The sequence below is a fragment of the Tamandua tetradactyla genome, chromosome 4 (genome assembly GCF_023851605.1).
Source record: "Tamandua tetradactyla isolate mTamTet1 chromosome 4, mTamTet1.pri, whole genome shotgun sequence".
Lineage (NCBI taxonomy): Eukaryota > Metazoa > Chordata > Mammalia > Pilosa > Myrmecophagidae > Tamandua > Tamandua tetradactyla.
In genome coordinates, this window is record NC_135330.1 from 111,413,557 (window position 1) to 111,426,958 (window position 13,402).

Consider the following 13,402-nt stretch of genomic DNA (forward strand, 5'->3'; position numbering starts at 1 on the left):
TCCAGGAGGAGGTGCTGCCAGCTGCTCTTAATGCCCCTGAGGGGACAGAAAAGGCTGGTTCTGGAAGTATGGAAAGCAACTCAAAAATAGAACCAACTGCCAATACCTAGATTAAAAGCACACTACTGGGACTCTGTGACAGAAACAGGAAGTAGAAAGGAAGGACTAACTTCTCCCTTCTCCTGCCTTCCCATCTTCCTCGAGCGCCCCTGCTGGCAAAGGAGAAAGGTGCTTTGAAAAACCCCAGTTTTACCATCACAAAGCTAAGTAGAACTGGATGGCTTTGCAGCTAAGAGGATGGCTTAATAATGGGCACAAATGACATTCTGTGCATCAACCTGGATCATTCTTCTGCCTGGGGTAGAGAGGAGGGGAGCAGGGAAGGCAGTGGGGGATTAGGATCTTTACAGAAGGAATTTCGAAAGAAAAAAGGAATTAATATTCATCTTTAAATATTTGAATAATGATTTTTGAGTTTGTAGCAAGATAGTAGGCTTAAAAGGCAGGTACTATTAAGAGAGAAGGAGACTTTTCTGAATGTTTCCATCTCCTGTCAAGAGGCAACCTTAGAAGACTGTATTATTAAATTTACCTTTATGCTCAGGGCAGAAAGAAGGAAGAAATGATACGGCTAAATTGACAGCCTGAAGCTTGCCTCCTCCAGCCCAGGGGATTGTGGAAGGAAGGAGGAAGATTGTGAACGTGAACAGGTCAAATGCAATGGCTTTCATTTCCTTTACCTCACATTGAGTGAAACCTCAAAGGGTCAGGGCAATGGAGAACATCCAGAATTGATGAGGAGAGCTCAAACAAATTATAATTGGTAGCACACACCCTAGTATGCTAGGCAAAGACCACAAGCCTTATTCATTGCTATTATCAAAGGGCATGAGCTAATGGAGAAGCAACTTCGATGGAAGGTGAGTAAGTCAGGCTCAGCTCTGGTATGAGGTAAGGAACTTTCCTGATTTCCCATGAGCTAGTCAAGGTATGCAAGGAAGGGAGAGGTGACCACTTAACCTGGTGAGCAATGGAGGATGTGCTAAAGGGCCAGTGAGGGAAGTAATTATCAACATGAGACATGTATGAAATTAGTATTTACAGGCTATTTTCATTTTAGAGACTGAGAGTTGCCATTACAAATACTTTATTTTTTTTTCTCTCATGTACAAAAGTGATACTTTCTAAAGCAATTTCCCCAAAGAAAAAAATATTCATGCGTTGTCCTCAAGTCTTCTCCTTAAAAAAAAATATTATCGCGTAATGTATGTATAACTCAAAACTTCCCATTTTAGCCACTTTCAAGTATAAAATTCAGTGGTATTAATTACAATATTGTGCTACCATCACCACCATTCATTACTCAAACGTTTTCATCATCTCAAAAAGAAATTCTGCACCCATTAACCAATAATTTCCTGTTCCCTAACCACACCTTCCTGCACACCTCAACCCCTGGTAACCTCTCAGTTACTTTCTGCCTCTATGAATCTGCTCATTCCAGATATTTCATGTGGGTAAAATCAAGCACTATTTGTCCTTAAGTGCCTTGCTTACTTCATATAGCATAATGTCTTCAAGGTTTGTCCATATTGCAGCATGTGTCAGAACTTCATTCCAGAATATGTCATTGTCTACAGTTACCACACTTTATTTAATGATGTCTTTTGAAAGGCAGAGATACTTAATTTCGATGAAGTCCAGTTTATCAAGTTTTTAAAAATGTGGCTAATGCTTATTTTTTCAATCCAGGTCATTTCTGCCTAGCTTAAATTGTAAAGATATTATCCTATGTTTTCTTCTAGAAGTCTTATGGTTAGAGCTTTTTTGCTTGAATCTACAACCTATCTCAAATTTACTTTTTTTTTTGTATGGAATAAAATAGGAGTTGAATTTTGTTTCTGTTTTTCCCCACACAGTTGTCCAGTTGTTCCAGCAATATTTATTGAAAGGACTTTATTTCCCCTTTTGAATTAACTGGATACCTTAATTTGAAAAAGCAATTGACTATATATATGTAGTCTTCTTCTGGACCCTCGATTCTGCTTAATGTTCTATCTGTCTAACCTTAGCCCATGACCATAGTGTCTTTAAAATAAGTCAAGAAATTAGTGGTATAAGTTTTTTTACTTTGTTCTTGTTTTTTTTTTCCAGATTTTTTTTTTTTTTGGTTATTCTATATGCTTTGAATTTCTGCATAAATTTAAAAAACACCATTTATACTTCTCAAAAAAGAAATATTGCTGGAATTTTCATAAGGATTGCACTGAATCTAGAAATTGGGATTCAGGACAACAAGTACTTTAACAATGTTGAGTGATCCAATGCACAAACATGGTATAGCTCTCCATTTATCTAGACCTTATTTAATTTTTGTCAACAATATTTGTGGTTTTCAATAATTATATTCCTCGATACTTGAAGTTCTTCAATTTAGTAAATATTATTTTAATTTCATCTTCAAATTGTTCTTATATAGAAACTCAGTTATATACTGATCTTGTATCATGTGGCCCTGATAGCATTCACTTACTAGTGATTGTATTAGTCAGGGTTCTCTAGTGAAACAGAACTGACAAAGACATCTGTAACTATTACGAGATTTTTATAAGAATTGTCTCAGGTGACTGTGGGGATGTGCAAATTCAAATTTGGTAGAGCAAGCCACAAGCTGGGAGCTCTGAGGAAAGTTTTCAATGAATTCCCCAGAAGAAGCTGGCTGGGATGAAGTAGAGAGAAATTCTGACTTCTGATTGCTGAAATCATCACTTTTCCTTTTAAAACCTTCAACTGGTTGGTGAGACTTCTCTCACTGCTGAAAGCAGTCATCTCAGATGATTGTAGATGTCATCAGCTGTAGATGCAACCAACTGACTGATGATCTAAGTCCATGAAATGTCCTCACAATAACCTTCAAGCCAGCACTTGCTTGACCAAGCAAGTGGACAAGAAAACCTGGCCAGGTTGACACATGAACTTAACCATCACAGTTATAGTAGGCTTTTTTGTTGATTCTCATAATGTTTTCCAGGAAAAAGTTATCATGTCCTTACTTCATCTTTTCCAATCTTTATGCTTTTTATGCTTTATTTTCTTGTCTCAAGTACATTGTTAATTGCACCAAGCTGACAATCTGGTCTAGTTCCCAGTCTCAGGGAGAATGGATTTAGTGTTTTATCATTAAGCATGCTGTTAGCTATAGGGATTTGGGGGTGATATGCTTTATATCAGAATGAGGAATTTTTCTTTAATTCTTAATGTGGAATTAATTTGAGTTTTGTCAAGTGCTTTTGTTGCCTCTATTAAAATGACTGTATTGTTTTTCTCTTTCTTTTTTTAATGTGGTAATTGCATTGATTTATTTTTTAATATATAATCAACTTTGCTTTCCTAGAATCAATCCCACTTGATCAAGATTTAGTATCCTTTTTATAAATTTCTGGATTTTGTGGATATTTTATTAGTGACTTTTGTATTTAGATTCATAAAGAATATTGTTTCATTATTTTTCTTTTTTGTTATATTTTATCATATTTTAATATCCAGGTTATGCTGACCTTATGAAATTATTTGGAAACTGTTTTTTCCTATTCTATTTTCCGATTAGCATATCTCTTAATTAAATGTTTGATAGAATTCTCCAATGAAGCCAACTGGTCCTAGAGTTTTCTTTGTAGGATGATAATTGATTACAGATTCAATCTCTTTAATGATATAGGAATATTTAAATTGTCTATTTCTTCTTTTGATAGCTTTGGTAATTCGTGTTTTTCAAGAACTTTTCCTTTTTATCTAAGTTGTCAAATTTATTGGTACAAATTTGTTCATAATATCCCTTTATTATTTTTAATGATAGTAGGATCTATAGGAATGTCTTTTTTTCATTCTTGCTATTGGTAATTTGTACTTTTCCACTACTATTTCTTAATCAGTCTCACTTATAGTACTCAATATTTTTAATCTTTTCAGAAAAGCAACTTTCAACTCTGTAGATTTTTTTCTGTTGTCTCTTTTTTATTACACTGATTACAGCTTTTATTTTTTTAATTTCATTTCTTCAACTTAATGTAAATTTAATTTGTACGTGTCTTTAATTTTTTAAGTTGGGAGCCTAAACAATTGTTATTAGGCTTTTCTCCTTTTTCTAATATAAATATTTAAAGCTATAAATTGCCCTTTAAGCACTGTTTATATTGCATCCTATAATTTAGTTCTGGATACTACAATATGTATAATTAATTTAAATAGTCTACCTTCAAATAATATTTTACAATCTTGCATAGTATGTAAAACAACACTATAATTCCATTTACTGCCTCTCAGATCTTGTATTCTTGCTGTCTTACATTTTACTTGTACATGTTATAAACTCCATAATGTATGTTATTACTTTTGCATTAAATAGTCAATAGTTTTTAAAATAAATTTATTTCTGCATATATGTATATGAAATGAAGTTACTAAAAAAATAGGTTCCATTATATTTACCCAGATATTTACTTTTCCTGGTGCTGTTTTCTTTCTTGAAGGTCTGAGAGTTCCTCATGTCCACCTGATATCATTTCCCATTAACCAAAGTGCTTCTTTCAGTATTGCTTTTAGTGCAGGTCTGCTATGAGATGATTTATTTCTTTTTGCCTGTCTTGAGAATTCTCTATTTAATTCTCATATTTGAATATTATTTTCACTGACTACAATACTCTAGGTTGACAGGTTTTGTTTTTCTCTTTTTTTCAGTACCTAATGATGTACTGAGTTTTCTTCTCGTCTCCATTTTTCTGAGGAGGAGTCTGTTTCAGTTTGCTAAAGCTGCCAGAATGCAATATGCCAGAAATGGATTGGCTTTTACAAAAGGGATTTATTAAGTTACAAGTTACAGCTCTAAGCACATGAAAATGTGCAATTAAGGCACCAACAAGAACATGCCTTATTGGAGGAAAGGCAACTGGCATCCAGGGTTCTTCTGTCACATGGGAAAGCATATGGTGTCGTCTGCTTTGATGTCTGGTTGGTTTTGAAACAACTCTTCTCTCCTAGGTTGATTTCAAAATAGTTCTCTCAGCTCCTGTGGGTCCTTCTTGCCTCTCCTGAGGCATTTTCTTGGCTTCTCTAAACTCTCTTAAATGGCTCTTTATGGTTATCACCATATTCTAAGAGAGAAGTTAGTACCATCTCCGCTCAGAGAGAGGAGAGAATTAACAGAAAAGTTAAGAATCCTGGTTACTGCCTTATCCATGCAAGTAAGAACCCTGGATACTGTCTTATCTATGCCTCTCTTATTTCTGAAAGTTTAGCTAAGATGTTTCACATCCGCTATATTCTGCAACTCAGAGAAATGGCAAGAATAGCAGAGCCGTTAGAGGCATATCCAGTCAGTTATCTGGCATTTTTTATTCCACTTTATCTCCTGAGGAGGAACAAAAGCTGCAAGGTAAAGAGGTGAAACTGCTTCTGTTCTTATATTCTTTCTCTAAAACTACTTCTAGGGATCAACCGGTAATAAGACAAAAGGATAGTCTCTAAAAGGATGTGTCTCCTTGGTGCTTTCAGTTACAGCTGAAAGGTACCTGTTAGAGACAGGAATAATGTTTAATATCCATGTTCCAGTGTCTTTTTCTTTCCAGTCTCTTGAAAACAAGGTTTGTTGATTGTGACTTTTTTGCAACAATTAAAATGACCTGCTGTTTCAAAAAGAAACAAAGGAGAGCAGCTTCTAAACAGTTGACACTCATCTGAGGACTCAAGAAAGTCTCATAATCTTATCAAGAACTCCAACCCTCCTAGCCTCAACTCCACCATTTGCCTTGGGGTCATTGGGCTAATCTTATTCATTTCCTCAAGTCTCATTAGTCACTGAGAGTCTTAGGTCCTTCTTCACTTCCCCAGAGGTTGCAACCTTGATTCTTTTAGACAGTGTTGTTTAGGCAGAACCCCTTCCCCCATGATGTGACCAACCCCTAGTAAATATTCCAAGAACCTTCTCCCACCGATGATTTCCAGGAAACCCACCATGCCCATACCCTCCTGTCCTCTGGCATCTGTAATCTTAAAATAAGCTCCCCTTACACAACATCTGCCGCCAGAAGTTGCAACCCTACATGACTATGGTGGCGTTTAAATTTTAAACTTTGCCAATAAAAAGCTGCCAACTCCCCGCTTAGCCCTCTCCTTCTAAACCAACCAATGAGAACATACCAATTTCCCATGTCCAAACTGGACAATGAATATCCATCTCCTCTCTCTCCCTATTTCCTGCCAACCATCTTATATAAGCTGTACCCCTCCCCCTGCTCAGGACTGTCACCATCTTAGGCTTCAGCCTGCCTGCACATAGCCTCACAATAAAGTTCCTTTGATTAAATTTTAGGCTCTTCTCCTCCTTCCCAGTTGGAAAACCTATCAGGAATGACAACCCCACTACCCTAGCACTCCCTACCCACTTTCCTTCCCTCTTTTACCTTTATCGTCATCTGACATCTTACAGGGTTACTTATGATTTTGTCTGCCTCTCCCTACCAGAACATAAGCTTGATAAGGATGGGGGTTTTTGTTTTGTTCACTACTATATAGAACAGTGTCTGATATCTAGAAAGCATGTAAATATGTGTTGAACAAGTGAATGAATTCACCCACTTCTGTGGTAGCATAGAGTTATTCTCCACTTCACTTTTCCTCCAGTGGTCAAGCCCACCGAGATTGGGAAGAGGAGAAAAGACATGGAGAGTTGAAGGGATAATCCCATTTCATTTTCCCCAAATTTTTGTATTTTTGCCTCAACCACAGATGGTTGCTGGATCACTCTTGAACTTAATTAAAAGGGATAATTCTAAGAACAATATTTGGCCAAGGCTGGTGCACAGAGATTGTCATAATCAGGCTTTTCTACAATAGAACCCAACCCCCATCTGCCTGGGTGAAAGCAATAAGCAAGTAGCACCAGAGTTTTCAGTGCGGGCAACAGGTACTCCCTTTATAGGAAGTTCTCAAGGAAAATCAGAGAGCACATGATGAAGTCTATATAATAATACTGGAATCTCATTATGAGCTTGGACAGAGCATGCAATGTCAGTTCTGTTCAGTTCTGTTTTATTTATAATATAAAAGCAAGACAACCTGCCCTTCTCTCACACAGGTTGATTTCCAACTTTACAAAATATGATGATGAGAGTGCTGTAGTTTTCCCATAATATGGGAATATTATGATTTTGGGAGTAAAGTCTAAAACATGCTTCAAATGTACCACATCTTAGAACCACCTTGACTTCTCCCATTTCTTAGTCTACTACAATTGATCTACATATTTCTCTTAATGGCATAAAAGCTCTTACAATCCATTTTCTCCTCATTTTCCCAACAGCCACTGCCCATGCCCACCTTCTCTCTTTCAAAGATTCTGAAATACTTTCACAGTCTACAATATCTCCTCCCTTCAAATGTATCTCATCTCCCAAAATTGCCACTCTAAAACAGACGGGTTGTCATGTCATTCCATTGCTTAAACACCTTCAACAAAGCCCACACATCTATGGGCAGTTGCTTTTTGACAACATTTCAAGTCTACTCAGTAGGGAAAGAATAGTCTATTCAACACATGGTGCTGGGAAAACTGGATATTCCCATCAAAGAATGATAATGGACCCAACCTCATAGTGTATACAAAATTTAACTCAAAATGAATCAATGAACTAAATATGAGAGTTAAAACCTTCTTCAGGAAATCTTCAGGATCTTATATTAGGCAATGAATTCTTAGATGTGACACCAAAAGCATGAGCAAAAAAGAGCAAATAGGTAAATTGGCCTTCATCAAAATTAAAAAATTTTGTGCATCAAAAGACATTACCAACAAAGTGAAAAGACAACGTAAATAATGGGAGAAAATAGCTGCAAATCGTATATCTGATATGGATTTAATATCCAGAATATACAAAGAACTCTCACAGTTCAACAACATAAAGATATACAACCCAATTTAAAAAATGGACAAAGGACTTGAATAAATTACACAAGAATACAGAGACATAGGAACTCTGAGTTAATATCAATGAATTGTCTCCATGGAAGTGTTTATGGCAGAAAAATTATGTTTTATATATATATATATATATATATATATATATATATATATATATATAAAACCATAATAAAAATTTTTCTAAATAACTTTCAATAAGTCCCCATAATGATTACCCACATTACTTACATAATTAGAAAAAAAATTATAAAAGAAAAATTTTCAATGATTCTTACTTCTCATGTTATGGAGAATGCTTCTTCCTCACTTCTGAGGTTTCTGGCTTGTAAATTCAGCTCAATTAGCATAATGCTAGGCCTCTCTACCCTCTATTTTCTCTACCTCAGTGACCAGAGTATCAATCTTATTGATAATTTGAGAAGAATAACAGGACAATTCCTCCAAGTTTGAAGTTACAGCAACTGGCCTGAAGGGGAGAAATCTGCCCCAGTTCATACCACCTGGAACTGGGTTGGTATATCAGCCTAATTCTAGACTTCAGTTAAGAAGCCCATTTGGCTCTTATATTGAGGTACATTCCTGCCCTAGGTTGCCAGGCTGCTATGAAAACCATAACATGGGTTGGCTTAAATAACAGGTATTTATTGGCTCATAGTTTTAAGGCTAGAAATTCCAAATAAAGATATCAGGAAGGTTTACATTCTCAATGAGTCTAGCACTCTGGTGCTGGCTACTGGCAATCCTAGAGTTTCTTGGCTTGTATCTCTGCCACCCCCATCACATGGTAATGTTTTCTCTTTTCTTGCTCTTTAACTTCCAGATTCTCTATATGGCCTCCAGTTATCCAGATTAAGACCCAGATTAAGGCTCATTCAGCGGGTCATGCCTTAATTAAAAAGAACCTCTTCAAGAGATCCTATTAACAATGGGTCACACATAAAGAATAGAATGTCTGTATGTTGGGGTCCATAACTCCCTGTCCCAGCTTCCTCTAAACTAATCTGTGTGGATGTCTTTGTGTGTGTGTGTGTGTGTGTGTGTGTGTGTGTGTGTGTGTGTGTGTGTAATAAGAATCACACACCTCTTGACCACCTTTTGCAGGGGCTACTCCCAGCGGTCATATCTATGGAGGTTTGGGCATTGCCAGTGGTTTCTAAGTTGAAGGCATTCCTAAAAACTAAACTGATGCCAACTAGAATTTTAAAAATAGATACAAGTTAAATGGCCTCAATTCCAGATGGGCAACAGATGTGCTAATTCATATATCCTAATAAGAACGACATTAAGTGTGACGTTCAAACACATTCAAAGGCACTGATCATAGAGAATTTTGACCTCAGAACCAAAAATTACAGAAGCCGTGAATTGACCCCAGTCTCTACAGAAGTAGGGGTCGTTGTGGGCTTTCTAGCCTGAAAAAAAGTTTAAATAGAGGTTATCAAATTCACCACTATAAAAGGAGCTGACACGTGGGAATTATTAAAGACTCTAGAAAAGAAATAAAGTAAACAAATTTGCAAAATGACTGGCTAATTTCACTGCAGGTAAAAATGAGGAAAAGATCAAAGCATCCTTAAGTTGGCAAAAATGAGAAGAAATTTGAGCTCTTAAAGAGAAAGACCAGACGAGAATAACATACGCAAATAATTACTTTTCTTTATTTTAATTTTCTGTTGGTGATTTTGGAAATGTAAAAGACTAAGAAAGTAGAAAAAGAGCATGTCATTCTATGAGCAGTAAGCAATCAACCAACAGATGGCACCAGCGCGGATGCACGTGTTGTAAATAGCCTGATGCTTTATGTACCTGTACAAATGTCCTCATTAAACTTCTTATTGGCAGTAAAAGTCAGGGGGGATCTGAGATGACAAATCCAAAGCCTTCTAAAGCTAAACACATATCTTTCCTGCACAGGAAAAACTTATAGGCTGGAGAGGACTTTCACTTGCTCCTCCTTCTCTATGCTTCTCAAATTGGTTAAGAGGCAACCCAACTACCTTTCTCTCTCATAGATTTCAGGGATCTTCCTTACATAGAAAAATATTTTCCTGGGGCCGCAAACAACCCGAGGCAACCCTTGCCTCAGAAGATTCAGAAGGTGTTATTTTCCTGACTTCTATTAATACATGCATAAAACACTTCCCACAAGAAAGATGAGAGAGAGTTGAGGAGAATTATTAAAAAGAGAGAGCAAGAGAGAGAGACAGAGATCAAGAGAGAAGAGTGAGACAGACTGACAGTTGGTGTAAAATGACAGTGATATGGACACTATGTTGCCCATACAACAAATGACAGACTAAGCCTCAGAACTTACATGTCCTTGTCTGCACAGCCATTAGCCTACTTCCGCTATTATTAGGATAGAACTGGACAAACCTTGGATTCAAGAAATAAATACTGAAACCATAGCAAAACAGACAGGGGCAGGACAGAGACACCCTCAACACCCCAAGTGCCCAAAGACTTATAAATACGTGGCTTGGACAAGCCCCCCTGCCTGGGTCATCTTTACAGCTGTATGTTGGAAGTGTCTTTCCCCATGTGTCAACTCCTTCTCTCTGAGATGTTAAGGACTTGTCCAGGACCAGAGTGAGATGACAGCTGCTCTAGCATCACAAGGGCCCCGCCTGGACAAGCAGTCAACTGATGGCCCCAATGAAAGTCCAATATGTCCCCAAACTATGGTAGAACTAATTTTAGCCCAGAACACTGATGAAATGCATATTTATGTCATCCATGATATTTTAAATTGCACAATTCATATTAATAGTGCATATAAACTCACAGAAAATTACAAGAAATGAACAAGAGGGGAAGGAGAGAATTGCTTTCATGCAAAACCTTAGCGAAATTGGCTTAAACAATGCCTGGATGTGAGGGCACTCTGAGACCAGAAATAATTCCCAGAATGGTACCTGGATCTAATAAAGAATATTTCTGCATATGAGTCATATCAAGTCAGAAAGAGCTGGAAGTTTACATAGAGGAAAACTTCTGAAGTAATAGTCTTTAAACTCTACCGTAATCTCTTGAATAGAGAAGTTCGTGAACCATCGATCACTAAAGTGAGAAACACGATAGAACATGGTGGAATGTGCCCTGCAGGCAGCGACGATGGAGGTGATGTGACTCCAGGTTTCTTTCTCCCTTCTTCCTTTTTATACCCCACAATAGCTGGTTATCTTGTAAAATAGAGATTCAGGAAGCACCTTTCGAACAGTTCTTACAATTATTTTCTGTAAGCTGACACACTTTTGCCTTTTTATTTTTAAGTCCTAATCAAGAAAAAATAAATCAATTATTCATAAATAGTTTACCAAGCTGTTCCCTGCCCCATGTGGTATGCGTCTTTGAAGTTACCCTGCTGGGTAATTAGGCTTAAGGCAGATGAGAGTACAAATATGACCATTTAGGTTGTAGTACTCTAATTATGGGATTTATTTTGCTTTTCCCTAGGTAGACCTAACATGTATGAGCTCTCCTAATTTTTCAGATCAGATGGGTCCATTCTCCTATTCCAGAGTCAAAGTGCCAAAAGATACTTCTTGACCCATCTGAACTCAAGTCAAATTATTTCAGGCAGTGTTATTAGAAATAAAAAAAATTAAACTAATGGAAAATTCATATGAACTAATTATTCATATAATCGTCATTTTTTTAAGTCTGAAAATGCCACAGAAAGATGTAGGGAGCACAAACAGAGGTATAAGTCCACATCCAGTTTATTTATCACGACAATTTATAATCCTTGTGTAGTTTTAAAGCTAGTGTTAATCTCCAAAGCTAAAAAATAAGATTCAATACTCTGTCTTCACTTAAAAGAAACCACATTTGTTTCATGTGTTTATACGAAGACTCATACCTAAAATACAGAATTCCCACATACCACGTCACTACCAAAATTTGCATTGGTGTGGAACATGTGTTATCATTGATAATAGCATATTTTCATAATTGTACTATTAATTAAAGTCTGTGGTATAAGTTAGGGTTCCCTGTCTGTATAGTGTAGTTCCATGGGATTTAAAAAAACAAAAAACCCAATTTAATGAGGTAAAAGTTTTGCAATGGATGGTGGTAATGGTAGCACAATATTGTGAATGTAATTTACAGCACTGAATTATTTATTTGAATGTGGTTAAAAGTGAATATTTTAGACAGTCTATATGCTACCAGAATAAAAATTAAAAAAAAAAAGACCAACCGTAGGTCTGTACAACACAAACAGGAACACCTAATGTAAACCATGGAAATGTGCTTATTAGAATAAGAATAATAATACAATTATAATGTTAACAGTACAATTATAATAATATTCTTTCATAACTGCAATGAATTTACCATACTCATCCATGGTCTCAATAATGGGGATAAGGGGGTTATAAGGGAACTCTGTATTTTCTGTAAATCTACAACCTCTTTAATTAAGAAAAGGAAACCCCATTAGACTAAACTACATCTGGGAGATTAGATAGACAGACAGATAGATAGATAGGTTTTTTTTTTTTAGGATCACAAACCAACTGATTATCAATTTATTTAACAGAAGACAAACTACATATTTAAGACTAGTACATATAAGAGCTACATTTTCTTTTTAAGTGTTCTCAAATAATTCTCTTGATATTTAGGAAGTGCCATATTATTTGCAATCCCAGTACATTCCTCTTTGAATATAACCCATATCACTTTTTGGTAGATGTTTTAGTTTTTGCTAAAGCTACCGGAATGCAATATACCAGAAATGGGCCGGCTTTACAATGGGGATTTATTAACTTACAAGTTTATAGCTCTTAGACTTCAAAAATGTCCCAACTCAAGGCATCAAGAAGATGATACCTGGAATCTTATGTCTGCTGTTCATTTGGGATGTCTCTTGTCATGTAAGAAGGCACATAGTGATGTCTGCTAATCCTTCTCTCCTGGGTTTCTTTGCTCCCAGCTTCTGGCTTCAGTGGCTTCCTCTTTATTTTCTATGAGTCCTCTCTTATCTTCTCTAGGGCTTTTCTCTGTGAGGTTGTCTTAATTTCTTCTCTTAGCTTCTTTGTGGCTTTTATCCTCTTATGAAGAACTCTAGAAGGATTAAGACACACCTTGAATAAGATGGGTCACAACTCAACTGAAATAACCTTATCAAAAGGTCTGCTTACAATACATTGGCACACACAGGAATGGATTAAAAGAACATGATCCTTTCTGGGGTACATACAGCCTCTGAACTACTGCAGTGAGCATAAGGGTAATTGACACATCACAGAGTTGGCCCTTTATTCCACTGTGCTCTTGATGGAACATGCAACTTAAGGACATGAGTTTTGTTGCATTTTTTCAAGAGAAGAGATTTTTAAGGAGGCATCAGATGGCAGAAAAGGAACAAAGAAAAAGGGACAAGGAAGAGCTGTTGGATGAGAGCATTGGCAAGTTGGG